We start from the raw sequence: 20,000 nt of genomic DNA, 5'->3' as shown, positions 1-20,000 counted from the left end.
TTTTAATTGCCCCGAGGCCTTGAAAAAATAGTCAGATTTATTCCGGAATAATAGCTTTAAAAAATGTAATGTTGACCTTTAAATGGAGACGACTTAGAAAAAAAGCCAAGGTAGAGAATTTTCGCTTCATGAAATCGCTCTCCCGTAGGAGCACAATCCGCTGAAAGAAAGAAATAAATCTGAAGTTAAAAGACATTTTGGGAGAAAAAATGACAATCACCAACGTTTCGCGGATCTGTCCAACAAGCCTCATAAAATTTATTGAAAATAAGATGTTGACATAAAAGGAAACAAATACACAAACACACACACACACACGCGCACACACACACACACACACACATATATATATATATATATATATATATATATATATATATATATATATATATATATATATATATATGTGTGTGTGTGTGTGTGTGTTGTGTGTGTGTGTGTGCGTATGCGATAAAGCACGTGGACGCATAGAGAAAGAAAGAGAGAGATAAAAATGGTGAAACGAAGCAAAATGGCGATCATAAATCTTGATTTCACCTCGGAGACGCCCCTCGTGTAAAAGCATCGCTTCGACAGAGTCATTCCTATCTTTCGGTCCACGTTTCGCACAATATTGGAGGTAACTTCGGATGTCATCGGGTCATGTACCCAATCCGCGAGATTGCAAGTTCCCTCGGGCTAAGAATGGATGCTGAGGGTATTAAGAGATCTCCTTCATGAAGGAATGAGTACTTTGGTTCCGCTATCCTGGCCCAACGTCGCCACTGGAACGTACAGGCAGCCCATTACGGGAAAATCTGGACGATCTTACTTCCATTTACTTCGTTCTTACGTTTTTGTCTCTTCTTTTACTTCGTGTTATTATTAAGTCTTCATTTTTTCTAAGATAAGAGCTAAAAGAAAAATCCCTAATTAGTTTCTAGTTCACTATTAAACTGGGGACATGTTTCAAGGTCTGCTCTGAAAGACTGCCAATGCCATGTGACTAAACAGCCAGGTGTTGCCCAAATTTCATGCGGGCAAAATATCTTCACTAGAAATTGTTGGACTTCTTACCAATGGGAAATACTGATCCCGCGTCAAAGAACTCCTGCACAAAAGTAAGACTCTTCAGGATGTCAGTGCAATACTCAGATTTTTTAACCATTGAGTTACTGTTTTCCCGCAGTGCTTCTAAACTCTCTCTCTCTCTCTCTCTCTCTTCTCTCTCTCTCTCTCTCTCTCTCGCTGATTGTGAAATTGTGTCAAAAGCCTCAAGATAAAAACCACCAATGACATGCTGGACAAGCGCCTCAGTGGCGTGATCGGTATGGTCTTGGCCGCGAGTTCGATTCTCGGGCATTCCATTGAGGGGTGAGAGACGTGTATTTCTGGTGATAGAAGTTCACTCTCGACGTGGTCCGGAAGTCACGTAAAGCCGTTGTATTGGTCCCGTTGCTGAATAAGCACTAGTTCCATGCAGTGTAAAAACACCATACAAACGATACTAACAATGACATGTTGAAGTACATGTGCATTAACAACAAACGTAACCAAGTATTCGGTATATGGGATTGTGGCACTCGCCTTTTTTCGGCATAAGGGGAATACCCAAGGCTCGTATCCACTGGTGATTATAGATTTGCTCTTTTAGTAAAGAAGAACGTTTTATAAAAAAAAAAAAGTGGACGTGTGTCAGCGTTAATCTGGGCGCATACTAAGGTTGATTCACCTAACAGAAAAATTAAATGAAATCACAGTTTAATTGTTCGTTCATGAATACATTAAAATATACTTGCTTTGGTTGCTGGCAGTTATGAAGAAGCAGTAATTGAATCGCTGAGGTCATTTGAATTCCTCTAATTATGTTTCAAATGCATACGATTCTTGTAATTGGGTTCAGGTCATCTGGTTACTGATATAAATAAGTTATAAGCGTCAATCCTCCGTCGGATAAGTCGGTAAAAGATTTTGAAATTTCTAGATGACTCAGGTTCAGAATAAATAAAGCACACTTCACGTTCTTGTAATTTATCGTTTAAATTCAATGAATGAGTGATAAATGTACAGATTACGGGATTCCCCTTTTCCAGTTGGTTTCCATTGAGTCTTGACACTTTAGAATTGACTGGAAGGCTTATTGAGGGTTCACCTCTGAAAAAACAAGAAACATGTCTAAATGAAAACAAGTTTGAGATAGAGAGAGAGAGAGAGAGAGAGCATTTTCTTGTCAATTTTCTCTCGCTCAAAAAAAAGTTCTAAATTAGATCAATCGCTTGTAGTCACCAAGCTGCTATTTCAAGGAACATTCTTGTTGTCAACAACTTGAATAAACAGCCGATAAATGCTTTCAAGAAACATTCTCACGGTCAACAGATTAACAAAACAACTCCGCTGTTTGTCAATGTTTTCAAGAAAATTTCTCGTCGTCAGCAACTTGAATAAACAGTCCCACTGTTTGCATATGTTTTCAAGAAACTTTCTCGTTGTCAACAGGTTGAATAAACAGCTCCCCCGTCCGTATTCGATTTTAGCTTTTGCAAACATATGGCCTCACTGGAGGTAATTTTATTCATTAATGGAAATTAGTCTAGTTTCACCGTTGGCAATTTTCTACACCACCATTAGCTGCACGGTCGAGAAAAAAAAAAATGACCGCTGTTTTATTTACGATTTCTAGTCTCTCTCAATATTGATTATCTGCTTCACTTTGGTGACTCGTTTTACATATGGCAGCCGACGAAGGATTTTTCGCTATTTGTTGTATGTTTAGCGGCCGACTCTGTCTTTTGTATTTCTGTAGGATTCTGTCACCTGATTTTCCTATACGCAGCGCTCTACGAATTCCCCATTCCGAATTGTTTTGGAAATAAAGGAGCTTCATTTGTCACTCGATGGCACAAAGCTCTTCATGTGTGACTGATTTCCCGATTTCATGTTTACTTTGTTTATTTTTTACCCATCAGCATGCTATCACTCGTGAAATGAACTGGGTGCCAGCTGGAATATCCATCTAGGGTTCGCACCTTTAATTAATAATAATAATAATAATAATAATAATAATAATAATAATAATAATAATAATAATAATGAACATGAGTCCAGGGATTGTAAAAGAAGAAGGATAGTTCAGTCAGAATTATGTTAGTAAAGTAGAATTAGTAGCAGTAGTAAACTGCAACTGTTTTGTTAATCTCTATATCGTTTTGATAATTCATATATGATGCATGAATGTACATTAATCCACACTAGCGTTTTTTTTCTGTTTTCAGTTTTGCCGATATAGGATAGCTTACAAATACTTAAATATTTTGCTAGCGCCAATTATCAGCTGAGCACCTATTTGTTTTCGCTTAGTCTTGCTTTTATTACCTGATGAAGTCTAATTATGGTAGATGAACGTATGAGAATTACCTCGCCTTCCCGTTTTAATAGCATACATTTATTTTTGTGTATGGAGATGTTACGTTGAATGGAACCAGAGGTTATTCAGTAATGGGACCAACGGCTTTACGTGACTTCCGAACAACGTCGAGAGTGAACGTCTATCACCAGAAATACACATCTCTCACTCCTCAATGGAATGGCCGAGAATCGAACCCGCGACCACCGAGGTGGGACGCTAATACCATACCAACCACGCCACTGAGGCGCTCTAGCATACATTTAGTCTCTCTCTCTCACAACCACACTCTCTCTCTATCTCCATCCTGGCTATGAAAACAACAGCAGTCGACTAACAACTAAGTACATCTTACACCCACTCGTCCCTCCTCTTCGTCCGGTTCGAGATTCGAACATTCTTGGTGGCCCCAGCTAGACGCGCTACCATCTAGCAGCTATGAGGCAAGACAGAGAGAGAGAGAGAGAGAGAGAGAGAGAGAGAGAGAGAGGAGCACTTTCTTACCAAGTCCCTCTAGATACGAGGTACAGACGGCGCCAATAATTCATCGGGAATTGCGTCTTGCAGGGAAGTGTCTCCTTGAACCTTGAAGGTTGAACTCCACCCAGCCACAGCAGACAGGCTCAAGTCTAGCGTCACTCTACTGCAGATGACGTTTTGAAATGACGCCCACGAAATATACTTCATTTGGATACGCCCATACAATGTACGCTGTTTGATTTACCCTGAACCTTGTTGATCATTAAACTGCTCTCTCTCTCTCTCTCTCTCTCTCTCTCTCTCTCTCTCTCTCTCGCTATCTCTCTCCTCCTCTCCTCTCTCTTCTCTTTCACTTCCTTCGTATCGGGGGGGAAAGCGTCCCATCCTACCAGGACCCACAAAGTCTTATTGCGCCCTGGATCTGAGAAATATGATCCTATATGGTATATATAATGAAAGATGGTATCAATATGCCTAATAACTGCTGCCAAACTCCGCCTAAAGTATAAGTCAGAGAGACAAAATTCATGTTATTGGAATCTCCACGAGGTAAGGACCATAATGATATGGTTTTTTTTAAGTCGGATTTTGGCTCCGTGCGTTGCCATGGAGACAGAATTGCATGATCTAAATGATAATGCTCTCACGAGAGGTGCGTAAACTATGATAATATGATTTCATAGAGTTTCTCTGAATCTGGCCAGTTTTTGCCTTTGTGTGTAAATTTTTATGTAAATATCCACATATACATATATATATAAACATATACACGTATATAAATACACATACATGTATATATGTGTATATTTACATACACATTAACACATAGAGGCGAAAACTGGAGCGATTCAGAAAGAAACTCTCTCTCTCTCTTTCTATCTACTATATATATATATATATATATATATATATATATATATATATATATATATATATATATATATAAAGTTTTGTCACAAACAGAGAGAGAGAGTGAGTGTTGGGTTTTTTGCCGAAATTAGGTCTTTGCAAAAAATTAAAACAATGACATATAATCAAACTCCTTCTCTCATAGCAATAACATTATAAGAGACGAACTTGATTTCAACAGCGAGACTTATAAAAGTTTTACTCAACTCCTCACAATCAGGTAGAGTGGCATTAGGGTGGGTCCTCTCGGACCATTAGGGGTTAAAGTGATAATACATCATAGCCAGTGTTTACAAGGTATACTGTATATATAGGAGAGTTTGTGTTCGTTCCTCTCTCTTTCTCTGTCTTTCACACGCAAACGCACATGCGCGCACACACACAACACACATATATACATATATATATATTTTATATATATATATATCTATATAAAAAAAAAAAAAAAAAAAAAAAAAAAAAAAATATATATATATATATATATATATCAATAGAAGGATCCATAGTAATATTCTTGTCTAGCAGGAAGAAATATATTCGTATGAATATTTGTATACTCTTTGTGCGTATATGGAGGCATGTTTACTTTATATAGATATAGATAGATATATATATATATATATATATATATATATATATATATATATATATACATCGATTGATTGATTGAATGACGATTTAGCCACAGAAGCGAATTCCCAGATCTCTATCTCACAAGATCATAAAAACAATATGACTATACTGAAAAAAAAAGTGACGGATTGTCCCAAGCAATGAATTGTGTACCTGGTAGTTAGTGGAATGTAGTGGGCCATTACGGCGGAGGAGGGCTTGGTGCCAGCGACCCCACTTCAAAAGACTTTCCAACCGGAGTAAAGTCATTACTGAAGGAGTGAGACAATTTTAATTTTATTCTCTCTCTCTCTCTCTCTCTCTCTCTCTCTCTCTCTCTCTCCTTCTTCTTCTTCGCCTTCTTCTTCTTCTTCTTCTTCTTCTTCCCTGGCAATATTCATCTTCTGGATAATAATAATAATAATAACAAAATGTTTCCTGTCAAGTAAACAGGTATAAAACGAGTCATGAAGTGCATAAGGAATCTCATTTGAAATAACTTGCTTTCCTCCCAAGGCAAACCAATTACGGCACGAAATTCAAAGGCAGAAAGACAAGGAAACCATTCCACAAAATTTCCTCTTAAATAAATCTATCCTACAGAAATGAATTCTCCTTTTTGAGAACTGATATCGTTAGAAGTAAGTGCGTCCCGTTATCGGTGATGGAGAGAGAGAGAGAGAGAGAGAGAGAGAGAGAGAGAGAAAGAGCGAGAGAGAGAGAAAGAGGGGGGAGAGCCATCCTACTGTTATTCGGGCCATGCAGTTATCGCCACCAGTCTCGACAAAATGGCGGATGCTGAACAGAACAAAGCGTAGAACAGAAGCAAATTTCTTTTCAACGAAAATTTCGCCTGTTCTCCTCGTTCTTCTTCGATTGTGCTACAGTATTGTTCCGCATATTCGCGCTCATCGGTTCCGTAAGGAAAAGCTGTTTTATGCGTCCTCTTAACTTTACTTGAGAGTTTTTTTAAGCTGGCGCTAAGGAAAAAATGAGAAAATGTAAGCCTGCGGGATTTGACATGACAAAAGCCTACCATCCAATTGATAAGCTTAATTAAATGTATGTACTTATTTACCTTGTCCAGAATCATTCATACCGTCGGAAAATATCCCCTTTGCTTGAATTGGTGTATTGCAATTGCTTTGAATTCTAGCACTCAATTAACTCTTGGTCGCTCTTTTGATATACCTGATCTATCATCTTATTATAAGCAAATCATCTCAGCAAGACCTCATACTGCGTTAGAATACGTATGGGCTCTAATTAAGTGGCAATTGAGCAAAACTGAATGGCCTCAATTGGCTTCTCTCCCACGTTATTTATAAAACGAAGTTCATTATCTTAATAAGATCCCGCCGGGCAAAACGAGTTCTGGTAATTCTCAAGCCAGAGAAAGGTAACTTGAGACGTCATCATCTTGGATTCTGGGTTTGAAAAGGCCACCGTATGCGATCAGATCCCATACAGAGAAGGCTCGGAGATAGTATAGTGTCTGAATCTCTCAGGAATCTCCGAGTCTCAAGAGCAATGAGCCGAGGTTCGATTCCCGCTCAGAGCATCCAGCAGACTGACGTCATCTGGTAGCCTTCTCATCTGCTTGTAAGTTCCCATAGCTTTAACACAACCCTGGCAATGGGGGCTATACATAGAAAGCTTTGCTTTTCCAGAGGTGATCTGTCTTATGGCGGAGACTTTGGAACGCTTACCATATTCTTATTCATAGGATTTTTTCTTATTTTTACCTTCCTCCTCTTCTTGTGAGTTCCCATAGCTTTAAATAACCGTGGCAGCGGGACTGAGCAGGATCGTCTTCACCTGTCCAGAGGTAAGCCCCTCAGTGGCGTGGTCGGTAATGTGTTGACGGGCCACCTCGGTGGCCGCGAGTTCGATTCTCGGCCATTCCATTGAGGGGTGAGAGATTTGTATTTCTGGTAATAGAAGTTCGCTCTCGACGTGGTTCGGAAGTCACGTAAAGCCGTTGGTCCCGTCGCTGAATAACCACTGGCTCCATGCAACGTAAAAACACCATACAAACAAACAAACAAACCTGTCCAGAGGTGACCTGTGTTCAGGCGGAGGCAACAAGATTTCGGTGGCCTCGGTTCAGGGTATAGGCACGTCAGCTCCTTGAAGTACTAGTCTTAGCTATACCTGCCTTGGCTAAAATGCACGAAATCTTCTGATCACAAATACTAGAACTATTTCCGTAAACTGACCTCTCTCCCTCCTAAACTTTCTCCATACAAAAGGGGTTCCTGCATAGCGACGGTAATGTTTCGAAGGTCAAGTCGTTGTTTTATTGGTATTTATGAGTAAGCCAGCCGTATGCCAGCACGGGCTCTTGATTGATTTATTATGAAAATTTAGGTCTTAAGGACCAAGCACAGGAACTCATCAGGATTATTCAGCGCCCTAATGAAAGTGAAAGATATGAATTAGTATGATGAATTATGAATAAATGAATGGTAATATGTTCTTACTTGTAGAGTAGCCAGTGAACTGCATTAATTTTACAGCAGTCCCTCCCCCAAACCCCCCTGTTTCCATATATATTTTCCTATAGGTTTGATTTAGCAGGGCAGATATATTGTAAAGCGCTGTAACTGTTTTCTTAGTTTTTAGAATTTCTCATACAGTCCACAATGTACGTATATATATATGTATATATATATATATATATATATATATATAGATATAAAAATATATTATAATCTATAATATATATATATTATGTGTGTGTGCATCTGCTTTCTTGAATTCTATTTAATCATTTCTTCTTTATTTGTGACCTTCTCTGTCTTCGCTTCTTTCACATACGGGCACTCCGTCTGGTGGCAGCTTGTTTTGCATGTTAATGGGCTTTAAGGGTTGACCGTAACACGCTTTCACATTTTTTTTAGTATAAAAAAAGGCTTTCCACATTATTTTACCTGATTGCCTTTCAGGAAAGTCACTTCCTTCTTCTCTTTGGGCTTCTCTCTTTCTAAGTTATAAATATGTATATATATATATATATAATATATATATATATATATATATATATATATGCATATATGTGTGTGTGTGTGTGTGTGTGTGTACAGAAACAGGGAACGAAATATGGATCCATTGGTGAAGTGGTTAGTGCCGTGGTAACCCACTGAGATGTCTCGGTTTCGCGTCCACCATGCTCGTTCCTGCTCTCCCACCCCCTTCACAGGTCAGGGCGATGAAAGAAAATCGTGATAAGTTACTTCTGCAGTATGGGGTCTGCGGCGGGAGGTTGAAACAAACATTCTTTGGAAGTTTGAATTTCAAGTCAATAATTTAATGGCCCCGTGAGCTCTTTCCGCGTGATTATATAGGTTTCGTCTACTGAAATAATAATGACAAAAATAGTGATAATATCACCGAATCGAATTTAAAATCAGAAAGGTTCATTCATGCTGATTCTAGTTGATGAATGAAAAATTACACGGATAAGTGCGTCAGTTCAACAACTTTGATGATTTTTGAATTGACGCATTTATCCAAAAGCAAAATGAAAATTTAAGTTTTTTATTATTTAACTATTGGAAAAAAAAAAAAAAACTCCATAGTTCGGTGTACACTTAAACACCATTCATTTGTTGCTGCGGGTTTTATTTCTTCATAATGAATTTGTTTTTACGAAAACATGATAAAACGAATGATTTACAAAGCTGACGTTCGAATCAAATCTAGAACGTTTAGCAAAGGATGCAGCAGTTCGGAGAAACCCGTCTCTGTCCACATGTGCTAGCGAGCAAGCGAGCGAGCGAGCGAGCAAACGGGTCCTCCTCCTCAGCCCATAAAGAACTGAGTGGAAAAATGCCTATACCGCCCTTCTTTCCTCTCACCACCCCCAGCTGCTTTATCCCTCTGTTTTCCTCACCCTCCTTCCCATACACTGCATTCCTCCCATCTAAGCAACATTCAAGTTTCTCATATTGCAACCCACCGTCCTTTACTTATCTCTTTAGGTTGTCCCTTTAACCAGCCCCCTCCCTGTTCCCTTTTCCACTCGTCCCACCTATGTATGGTTCCCCCATACAACCTTAGCCATTCTTCTTTTCCTCTCCTTTCTCTCCTCTTGCCTCGCCCCTCGCTGTTACACCTCTCTCCTCTCGCTCCTACTATAACCCTCTCGACTGACCCAAAGGTATCCATTTCCATACGCGCCCGTCCGTAGACCGATAAAAACAAGTGGTTTTACGGGAAGCATACATGCAGCACCAGATGCCTTCCCACACCCTCCCCTCCGCCACCACCCGAGACCCGCCATGCCATCCACTCCCCAGGCTCACCGCCTCCCCTCCTGGTCACCACCTCGCTTCGCTGTATAAATGACACCTTATCTCTCAACCGTCTCTCCTTAAACTTTCCAAATTTCTTCTGGGAATTTCGCCGTCTCTTGGGGGTAACCACAGAACTTGCAATGGCATCGAGCGGCTGTTTTGGGTCGTGATTTAGGGGCATAAAAGAAGTATAGTTCTACGTCGGGCGAATGAATTCGAGAGGATTTGTGAGTAGGAGAGTTAGAATAGAAGGGGGTTGGAGAGGGGGGGGGGGATTTCGGTGACACGTGGTCCTCTTAGGCTTGTCCTCCACTGTTGTCTTTGTCACTGGATAAGATCCGAGTGACAATGAGATATGTCATAGTGCTTCGCAGGATTTTAGAACAGCGTTCCATGATTTTTTATTTCACCGTGCTAGGGAGAGGCATTTCTCATTATGTATGAACTTCGTCGTCAGTATGCAACGCTAATTTAAAGGAATAAAAAATAAAAAATACAACCAGTGGTATCTGATAAGTGAGTAGGTCTTTCCCCCAGAAAAATGCATAGTTTTCTTATGATTATATAAATAATCCCGTTTTCCATCAATCATAGAGAGAATTGGAGGGAATCTACCATATCCCTCACAATCCATTTTAGCAGTGATATAACCGATCAAGCTTCGACACTTACAGAACTCTAATCCTTCATTTCGTCCTTCCGCATTCATTTCCAATATTATAGGCCTAGACCAATAGTTCCCAATCTTATTTTTGGCCATGCCCCACCTAATCACCTCTGAAATCCTGAAGCCCCCTGTGCTGATATATAATTCATGTTATTCAAAAAGTGTAGTACTACTCCTATTCACATACAGCAAACCTAAAAGGCCATTAACGTGGTTTAAACAAAAACATGGCAGCAATGGAAGAGAAAAATAAAATAACCAAAGGACAGTTAATGTTCTGAGAAAAAAATTACTAAGAAATTATCAAAGAATATTAGGTGATGTTTAAATAATAATAATGAAAGAGTATTCATTGGTGATAAGAGAGAGAGAGAGAGAGAGAGAGAGAGAGAGAGAGAGAGAGAGAATACTAAGATATCTGTGGATTGTCTCATACGAAAACGTCAAATAAAGTTTTAAAACATAATTGAAAACTGAAATGCATAGAAAATAGAATAATTTGAATTGAAGCTTTTTTTCCTGTAATACTTCGATCGTTTGAATTACTGTACAATAAAATAAGGGCACCTATCAAATGCAAAATACAATTTGGGATCACCTCAAGATAAATTGACTAAAGTTAGTCTTTAGAGAGAGATTTTACAGCAAGCACTTATTCATTCAGCTTCAGTCTCAAATCACCTCGTTTAGTGATATCCAGTCGATTTCTTTCCTTCAGTAGCAAATAATTTGCAACACTAAAGCCTCATTCAGCTAAATTTAAAGAAGGGAATGGCAACATCAGTTTTCTTGCAAAGCCAGGAAATCGCTCCTTATAGTAAATTGAATAAAAAGTTTTACTGACTCATCATTTTGTATTTCCGAGTTTTTCCTGGTACTACATTGAGCCATTTGGTGGTTGTAATGATGGTGATTATATATTAAAACGTATATAGTACATACACAGTTAAACATGAAACGTCAGACAATTAAACATGAACATCGCATAACATTAACATACGCATAAGTGTTTTGAAATATTCATACTGTACATACACTGCATGTATTAAACTTGCACACACGCACACTCACATAGGCTTTCTAGAAAAAAAAAATTCACTTAATAACTCATTCTCGAATTGCCCTCCGTGAAAAATCAAATTACTTACGTCCCCACGATAGGTACCACCGGCTCTAGACCAAGGTCCAAAAACCTTAGTCTATAGTCTAGACCTTGCTTGGCTTTATCTACCTGATGTCCGTTTATCCTCATACCTTTACTTAGACTCGCACTCACCTACAGCATTCTCTTCTTATAGACACGTTCCAACTGTTCACAAGTCTGCAGCCACGATTCCAGATTGCAGTTAATATTCATCTGTATTCTCATCATTTACTGCCCATTCTATCAAAAACCTCTTCTCTCATATTATATATATATATATATATATATATATATATATATATAATATATATATATATATATATATATATAAACTGCTACCTAGGGAATAAAAGGTTAAACCTACACACAACGGTATTGTTATGATTTAGGATGTCTAAATTGTTCATAATAGCAGTTTTATAAATAGACTGCTCTGACATGTGAAAATACGCTTGGGTCTTGAAGTGGTTTATGTGCTTGCGTTGTATTACTTTGTTTCTTTTCCATGAGATCAAATGACGACTTAATGACGGTGTAAGTAGTACGAGCCTTTCGAGAAGATCTTGGAACGATATCTTGCGTGGGCGAGGCGAGCTAACAAGACATGGGGAAAGATCGATAGTGGATGGGTGGGCCTATAGCCCTACAATGTTCGAACCCCTCTCCTACTCCTCCTCCCCCATCCCCTTCCCCTCCCCCCAACGCCAGTCTGCAGGCACGCGGGGCCGGGACCGGCCGGGACCCGTTTTCAGCTGGCCGTGTCTGATATGAGTGCGCGCAGATCTGGTTCCACGTACCACGTTACCACGATTTTGTTGTCCCGCGCGAGTATTTGGGCTGCTTCTGCAGTTACTCCGTGCCCAATATTTTTGATCGGGTTACGTTTCTACAGCGTGACCTCTGTTATACAGTTCCCATTTCCGAAGGTTATCTGAGCTTCTTCTCAATAGTTACTTGACATAACAATTTTTGGGAAAATTGTGACTTTAATTTACCTCTCAGCGAGTTTCTTTTTTTCTTGCTATCAACTTATTACTTCAACGTCTCAGTGCTTTTTTTTTAATCTGTTCTTTTTACTTCCCTCTCTCTTAAAAGCTATTTACCCTTTTGCTTTAATTATCAATTTGTTTGACATCGTGTTCTCTGTTTCATCATATTTCTTGTCCTTGGTTAACTGCATTTTGTGTTTAATGTTATGGCAGTTAAACATCATTTTCTTTTCAATCTTTATCTCATATTTGCGTCATCCTTTGATTCTCTATAAAAAAATATTATGATAAAAACATATTGTATCATTAACGAAGTTGTCATTTATCGTTCGTCACAAGTTTTTTCAAGGCTTTCGTCTTTTACATGGAATCCTTTTTGTCAGGCCTTAAATAAACTACCCGACTAAACGTGATCCCAGAAAATTCTTTGGTAACAACTGGTATTTTCCATTGCTTGTTTATTAATTCATTCTTTAATCGCAAAATCTGATTTCTTTATTGTGTGAGGCAGAATTTACTGTGAAAAAAAAAATAGTTAAGAAAGATCACTTTGGTTATTTTAGAGGAAAATTAACTTTTTCTTTTTATCATCGATGGCATTTATTCCATGATTTTTATTTTTACTCAACAATTATTCATGTTCCTCTAAGCAACCGTTGATTGATTACGAATGTTTTCTTCGATGAAGGATGTCGATGGATATAACTTTCAAACATAAGTCTAAAATTCCCCAGACTTAAAATTAATGGGTGAAATAGTTACGTAAGAGTCTTTTACTTTAGAACTCGATGCGACTAAGTATTTACCAATATAAGGCTCTCAATTTTCCACCAATTGAGATATATCTAGTCTCTCTCTCTCTCTCTCTCTCTCTCTCTCTCTCTCTCACATCATCCGCTCCCAGTGAGGGTTGGGTGCGAAGGACCTCGAAATAGGACAAAGTTTGTATCTACTAGAATTATGACTTATGAAAAAAGTTATGTACTGGTAAGTAGTGCAAGTCCTTCCATTTATTCGGATGGAAATGTGATACAGAGATCTCTGCGTCTAATGTAAGAAGGCTACTGTAACTGCTTCTGTCATGGTAGTCAAAACACTCGATTATGGAAAATCACTCGTTGATTAATCACCGCTTGACACCAACATATCCTCCGGAAATTTAATGATTTTGGACTGTCCTTTTGCGTGTGACAGGTATGAAGAGTGCTAAGCTGTAGAAGCCAGCCAAAAAAAGTTGTTTAATAAATGTTGTTTCATTTGAAATAAGCGATAGGATGTGGAAATCGGGAGCAGAGTAACACATAGTTGTGACACAGGCTAATAGAGCGGTTGTTTCTGTGGTGGAGGGAGAAGGTAGAGGCCTTCGTCTTGAATAATGGAGGAGAGCATAAATGGTCCGAGACCCAACTTCGTGAACTCTATTTTGGCGAGAGGGAAGTTCTCGTCTTTGGCGAAAGCGAGATTCCTTTTGAGACCATTTTTGAGTAAGGGTACTCTATAACAGTCTATGAATGGGTAGTAAGGGGTTGAATGAATGACAAAGAAGCCTCTGGTTGGAGTTGGATCTTGAGGACTTGATGATGCCGAAGTTTCTCACAATACCCTAAACAAGGCACATATATCTTCCTTCTCATCGTACTCATTAAGAGGAGAAGGTAAAGGTAAGAAAATATCTAAAGTTGGAGAAGGATGAGAGAACCACTGACTAGCCCTTATCTAGCCTCCTTGGAGTGACTCGGACGTTCTCATGCTTTGCGACGTCAATAGGGATCAATGGAGCCTTCGTCAGCACTTCGTCGCAGCAAGAGCTGATATAATCATTAAAACGGAATGTTGTTATCACAATGGTTCAATGGCGTTCTGTTATGCGCACTACATGCACTACAGATTAAGGGTGGGAACATATTATGTACTGATGTATTTTTAAACGCTCTTATATACAGAGAGAATGAGATAAAGTATCAAGTTCTGCAATTTGCTACTCTTTTTTTTAGATAGTCATAATGTTTGTCGTCGTTTTTTGTGTGAACTATCAGACTATTTGAATGGTCCAATAAAAGTAGTTTTCGTTCAATAGCATTCCTTCGGAATGACAGGAGAATGTCGGTATAGGACGGGGAGTGTGAGAGACTGGTTCAATCGTTTGCTCAACTTCCGGTTCACTGGTTTTACAGACCTACTGTTGTATTCTTCTCCTGATGTCAATCTCTTACCTTTCCCTTTCTACCAGCAGTTGCTTAACGTACTACATTCAAACCAGTGGTGGATCTAGAAATCTTTCATAAGGGGGCCACTTAGGATTCTCTCTCTCTCTCTCACACACACACACACACACACACACACACAAACACACACACACACACACACGCACACACACACACACACACACATATATATATATATATATTATATATATATATATATATTAAGACCAGGGCTTGAATGTCTTTATTTGCGACTAGTTTCGGAGATTTTCTTTCCTCCGTCATCGGGCAGTCTATAATGGAATATTAGTTACACTTAAAATCAATGAAGTAACATAAGTTGCAAAGGAAAATAAAATAAAATTACATAATTACAATAAGTTACATTAAAGTTGACAAAGCAAAATAAAATAATATAAAATTACACAATTGCAAGACATACCTAAACGCGCAGCAAAATCTTAAAAATATTCAGAAATACACAATGTTTGTCGTCAAAGAGAGCAGAAAAACTCTAAAAACACAGCAATTCAACAGACCTTTCATCACATATATACAGTAGTAGGAGTTATTGTTAAAATAACCATTAACTAAGCAAATTTTTGGTACTAATAATGATTTATTGAAAGAAAACAATGTTCTATTATTCATATCCATGGGGGTTGGGGGCCACGTGACCAGGTGCCCACCCAACTCCTCCCCCCTTAAATCCGACACTGATTCAAACATCTACACACACATAACCCATGGTTAGGTGTACTTCCAAATGTAGTCATCCCACAACTTAGCACCTACATCCAATAATCCTTCTTCTGACTTTTCGCATCACCCCTTCAATAAAGGAATCGAAGGGGCGTGGCGACATAACACACTTTTATAATCGGAGTCTTATGTCAATATCCTTGTATTTTTATCAAAAGTTTCGACTGCTCTTAGGAATTCTTCAAAAAATATATATATCTCTCTCTCTCAAAAAAAGTTTTTATTTTTTTTATTTTTTTTTTTCACTGGGTGACAAAAATGGCAATCTGTCAGTGCGTCTTACGAAGCTCAAGAGTATTGTCAATAATCCAATCGAAGTCTCTTTCAAGAGAAGTTTTAGCATCAGATGTCAAGATCTATCATGTATCGGATCGTTAATATAAAATATGCTGAAAGAGAGAGAGAGAGTGAGAGCGAGCTTCTGCTTGTTTAAAGAATTATAGCCAAAGCATCATCTGCTGCAAAAGTTCACTAGACACGCAAGATTAAATTCTTAAAATGGACTACGTGAATTTCCAAGTGCAAATTTTTACCTTGACCTGGAAAAGATTCAGCTCTCCCACAGGCGTCTTGGCTGTTGACAGATGACGTAAGTAACAAAGTGAATGGACCCGCTTCGTCCACTTTGGACACCTCCAAGTGACTGAATATCCCTGTCTGCCTGTGTTGCATACCACCCATCACTTATTCGTATCGTAAAAAAATTAATAAAAAAATAAAAATAAAACTTTCAAAATAATAAGTTCGTAAACATTAATAATGAAAGTACTTTCCTGAATATAGTCAATAAATATCTAGTCTGTTACACGTACCAAAAGTAGATGTGTTCATAACATAAAAGGTGATGGATTCACCAAAGAAACAAGGATTAATCACAAACCATAATTTTTTATATTTCCTAACTGACCATCCGAGTGTCTAGTGAAAATGCCTGTGACAAAATGATCTCTCAACGAAGATTAGATAAAGGAAAAAGTCCCATAATCAACTCTAGCCTATTCCAAGACGTACGGATTTTGCTAGGCCAAACTGCGATCACACTGCTCTCAAACACGGTGCTGCATTTACCTGTAGGTAGCTTTTGTATTTCCCAGAACCAACACAGCTTTAGAATTTCACCATCAAAACCCTTGCCTTTGGATAGTTCTAAGTCACTGGAACATGGAAACGATGCCGGAAAATATTCATGCTCTCGCTGTCTCTCTCTTTATTCTTCTTTAATGGACACCAACGCAATCAGTAAGTTATGGTTTTCGTTATAATTTTAAACAATTTAAGACTTATGAAACGTTAATAAAAAGAAAAGGACGGGGACAGAAATTTATGGTACTCGTGCAAGTTTAACATATTCTCTACAATTTACGTACTGGCAGAATGTTACTCTAGTGGAGAATCAAAGAAGAATGACAAACCAAAAGTGGCTCGGTCTCCCAAGGTTAGCTCGCATTATGACAATCCGATAACCAAATTACGCCGATTAGTGACGCATCGAAATTTATTCCTAACCGCTGCCCAGTCATAATCACATCAATGCAGGTGCTGGATGAATAGACAGTGCATAGACATAACATATTGATCTTGAGGTCAGAGTTGGTGAGATGCATTGCATGACTACTAGTCTTCACAGTGAATAAGCAGCTGACTGGGCCATCCCCCACCCGTGTTCATTATCCGTGCACAGGTCTGGCCGTTCTACGGTAGGCCTAAGATGGAAGGCGGTCTTGAGCGAATAGAGGAAGGTGTTTATGATCATTGGTAATAGTACAACACTGTACCCGAAGTGTTGGTCATCCTGATATGAGTGTTGGTAGCTCTGATTCAGTTTTGCAAGTACTTGCATTAATTCTTCTGAAATCAATTTGCTCGTTGTCACTCTTCTCGGGACTAACTTTCTTGTAAAACGACTTATTATCTCTACAGTTGATGCGTGCAATACCCACACATACATATTTATATACATATTCTTCTTCCCATTTACAGAATATTGGTAAAGGAGAGAGCCCACTGGTACTTTGCAAGACCTTAGCGGTGAAGCATCTAGTACTAGTGTTGTCCTTTTATAGACTCAACCTGACGCTGGTACCCACTCATAGCTGGGTCGACTGTTTGCCGACAACCCTAGAGAATACGACCACGGACCTGTCTCATGTGAGTCGACAGGTACACAAGTCAGATACGGCTCCCAATATATATATATATATATATATATATATATATATATATATATATATATATATATATATATATATATATATATATATATATACATATACAAAGGTGTATGAAACGAATAATGTTCAGAGTTCACTAAACAGGGTGTTCATACACAAACACACACACGCATAGCATATATATATATATATATATATATATTTATATATATATATATATATATATATATATATATATAATACGATTTCATTAGTAATTGTGTAAATATGGTAACTTGATGTTTCTTTTTAACCATCCTTATGGATAGGAAGGACTATGTAAATGCTGAAGTAAATAAATATATATTTTTGTAGATGCAAATATAAAAATAGATACGAAACTAAAGATAGAGAAAGAGCGATGTGTTACATTATGATGGGTTAAGTAATCAAGAAGTCCGCATTTCCGAAAGACTGCTGGTAATATTATTCACATGAATCATTGGTGGGAGAGGGGTGACGGCGTGGGTAGGAGAAGTGCTTAATCTCAAGCCGATAATGCTTGATTGACTGTCGAAATCCTCTTCAGTTGGAGACATGGTGTGAATTCGTAGCCCAATTGCTATATTGTTGCGTCCGTGGCTTTACAACTGAACCTTGGTACGCACAAACACGCAAATATAAAAGTCAACCAGAACTTCCCAGTTCGGTCATCCTCATCGCACTGACATTATTTGGCAACTAGAGCACTACACCAGTTTTTTTTCAATTAGGTATACACTCGGTATAATTCAAACAGAGAGAGAGAGAGAGAGAGAGAGAGAGAGAGAGAGACTTGCAAAGAACAGTAGTGCCTTGCTAGCAACCCAGGATGTCCTTTTTCTCCTCTAACGTCTCATGTAAACCGACGCACGAACGCACGTTTGTTTGGATCAGGTGCGTTTTAGCACACGCTCGTGTTCTTTTGACCGATTATACAGCGATGAAGCTAGTCAGTGATATTTTATTATTGAATAGAAATTTAATGTACATGAAATTATAGAAAACTTACTTTAAAACAGTGACATAATTTTTAACGATTTTTTTTCCTATCGTCGATTCCAACCAGCGCTGGAGGTCCGCCGACACAGTTTACACATTCCGCTGGAGGTTAAAGTATGGCTTGACAGTAGCTATTCAGTACCTGAGGAAATGTTTCGCTGCTAGTAGGTGCAATGAGGCCATAGTCAGCGGAAACAATCGAAACAGAACTTAGTTTAAAAGAAACGAAATGAGAAATGCCGGTCTCTAGGCGACGAGTGTTGTGCTAGAACGCATCTGAGTAGGCGGAGGAAGAGCGGGTGGATGGGGCGGGGCCTCGGGCCAGACGGGACTTGCTAATTCAGGCCTCAGTCTCCCCCGAACCGCGGGTGTTGATGTGAATAAGATAGACCTATTGATTTCCAGGACCAGCGCCTGACCATATGTTCATATGCTTTAAAAATTCATACCAAAGCACCAGATGCTTATAGAAAGCCAGTGTTTAGTGCATGTGAGAGTTTAGTGCTTGCGCAATAGAAGAAAATTGTTGTCATTGCAAATCAAGTCGTCAAAATATCCTTTTAGAGGTTGAAAGAAAAAAGGGGGAAAAAAGGACGTCACATACCAGTCCACTGCAGGTCGGTTTAGTGATGTAACGTCTCATTCTTATTGTAATCTGATTACTTCTGTAATAGTTAAAAGCGTCGTTGATCATTATTGCTATGATTTTGTCAAAAGAGTATGTAATTCAAATAATCCGTAGGAAAACATGTAAAAATCAAGCTGCGTAATAAAAATTTTTGCATTAGCCAAGGTATGAACCATCGCGTAGCCTAACCTAGCCTAGCGTAGACGGCAATACGTTGCCATTATTAGGAATCGGGAATTAATTTTCTGAAATTGTTCTGCAGATATGTAGGCCAGAAGCAGAAGAGATAAGCTGTCGAGATACGTGCCGTTAACAATTTTACAGAAAAAGCGTCACGGTGAGTCTGTAAACATTTCAGCATTGGCAATATAGGCTTCGGCCTCAAGTTTGATCTCGGCTTCCAAAGACGGTAGGCCTAGACCTACTTGCTGCAGGTAACTGCGTTCTAAAACTATGGGCGTGATTTTCCTGACAGTTCATGATTCCACACTACAGTCAGTACCCCGCCCCGTGGTGAAGAGGGCCCGTAAGCAGTGAGACCTTCATAAACATTGAGCTAAGAAGGAAGCCAGGGGTGTGGAGTAGATGGAGTGAAGATTATCCCAAGGAAAATAGACGTGAGGGAGTAATGATGATCATAATGGCCTTGGACCATCAGGGCACAGGGGGAGGAGGTTGAGAATGATGGGTATAACCACAAATGCCACAGCGGATGATGCCACACCGCCTCCAAT

The sequence above is a fragment of the Macrobrachium nipponense genome, chromosome 46, assembly GCF_015104395.2.
Source record: "Macrobrachium nipponense isolate FS-2020 chromosome 46, ASM1510439v2, whole genome shotgun sequence".
In the NCBI taxonomy this organism is placed as follows: Eukaryota; Metazoa; Arthropoda; class Malacostraca; order Decapoda; family Palaemonidae; genus Macrobrachium; species Macrobrachium nipponense.
The sequence above is the reverse complement of the archived record's forward strand: the minus strand, read 5'-3'. Positions refer to the sequence as shown.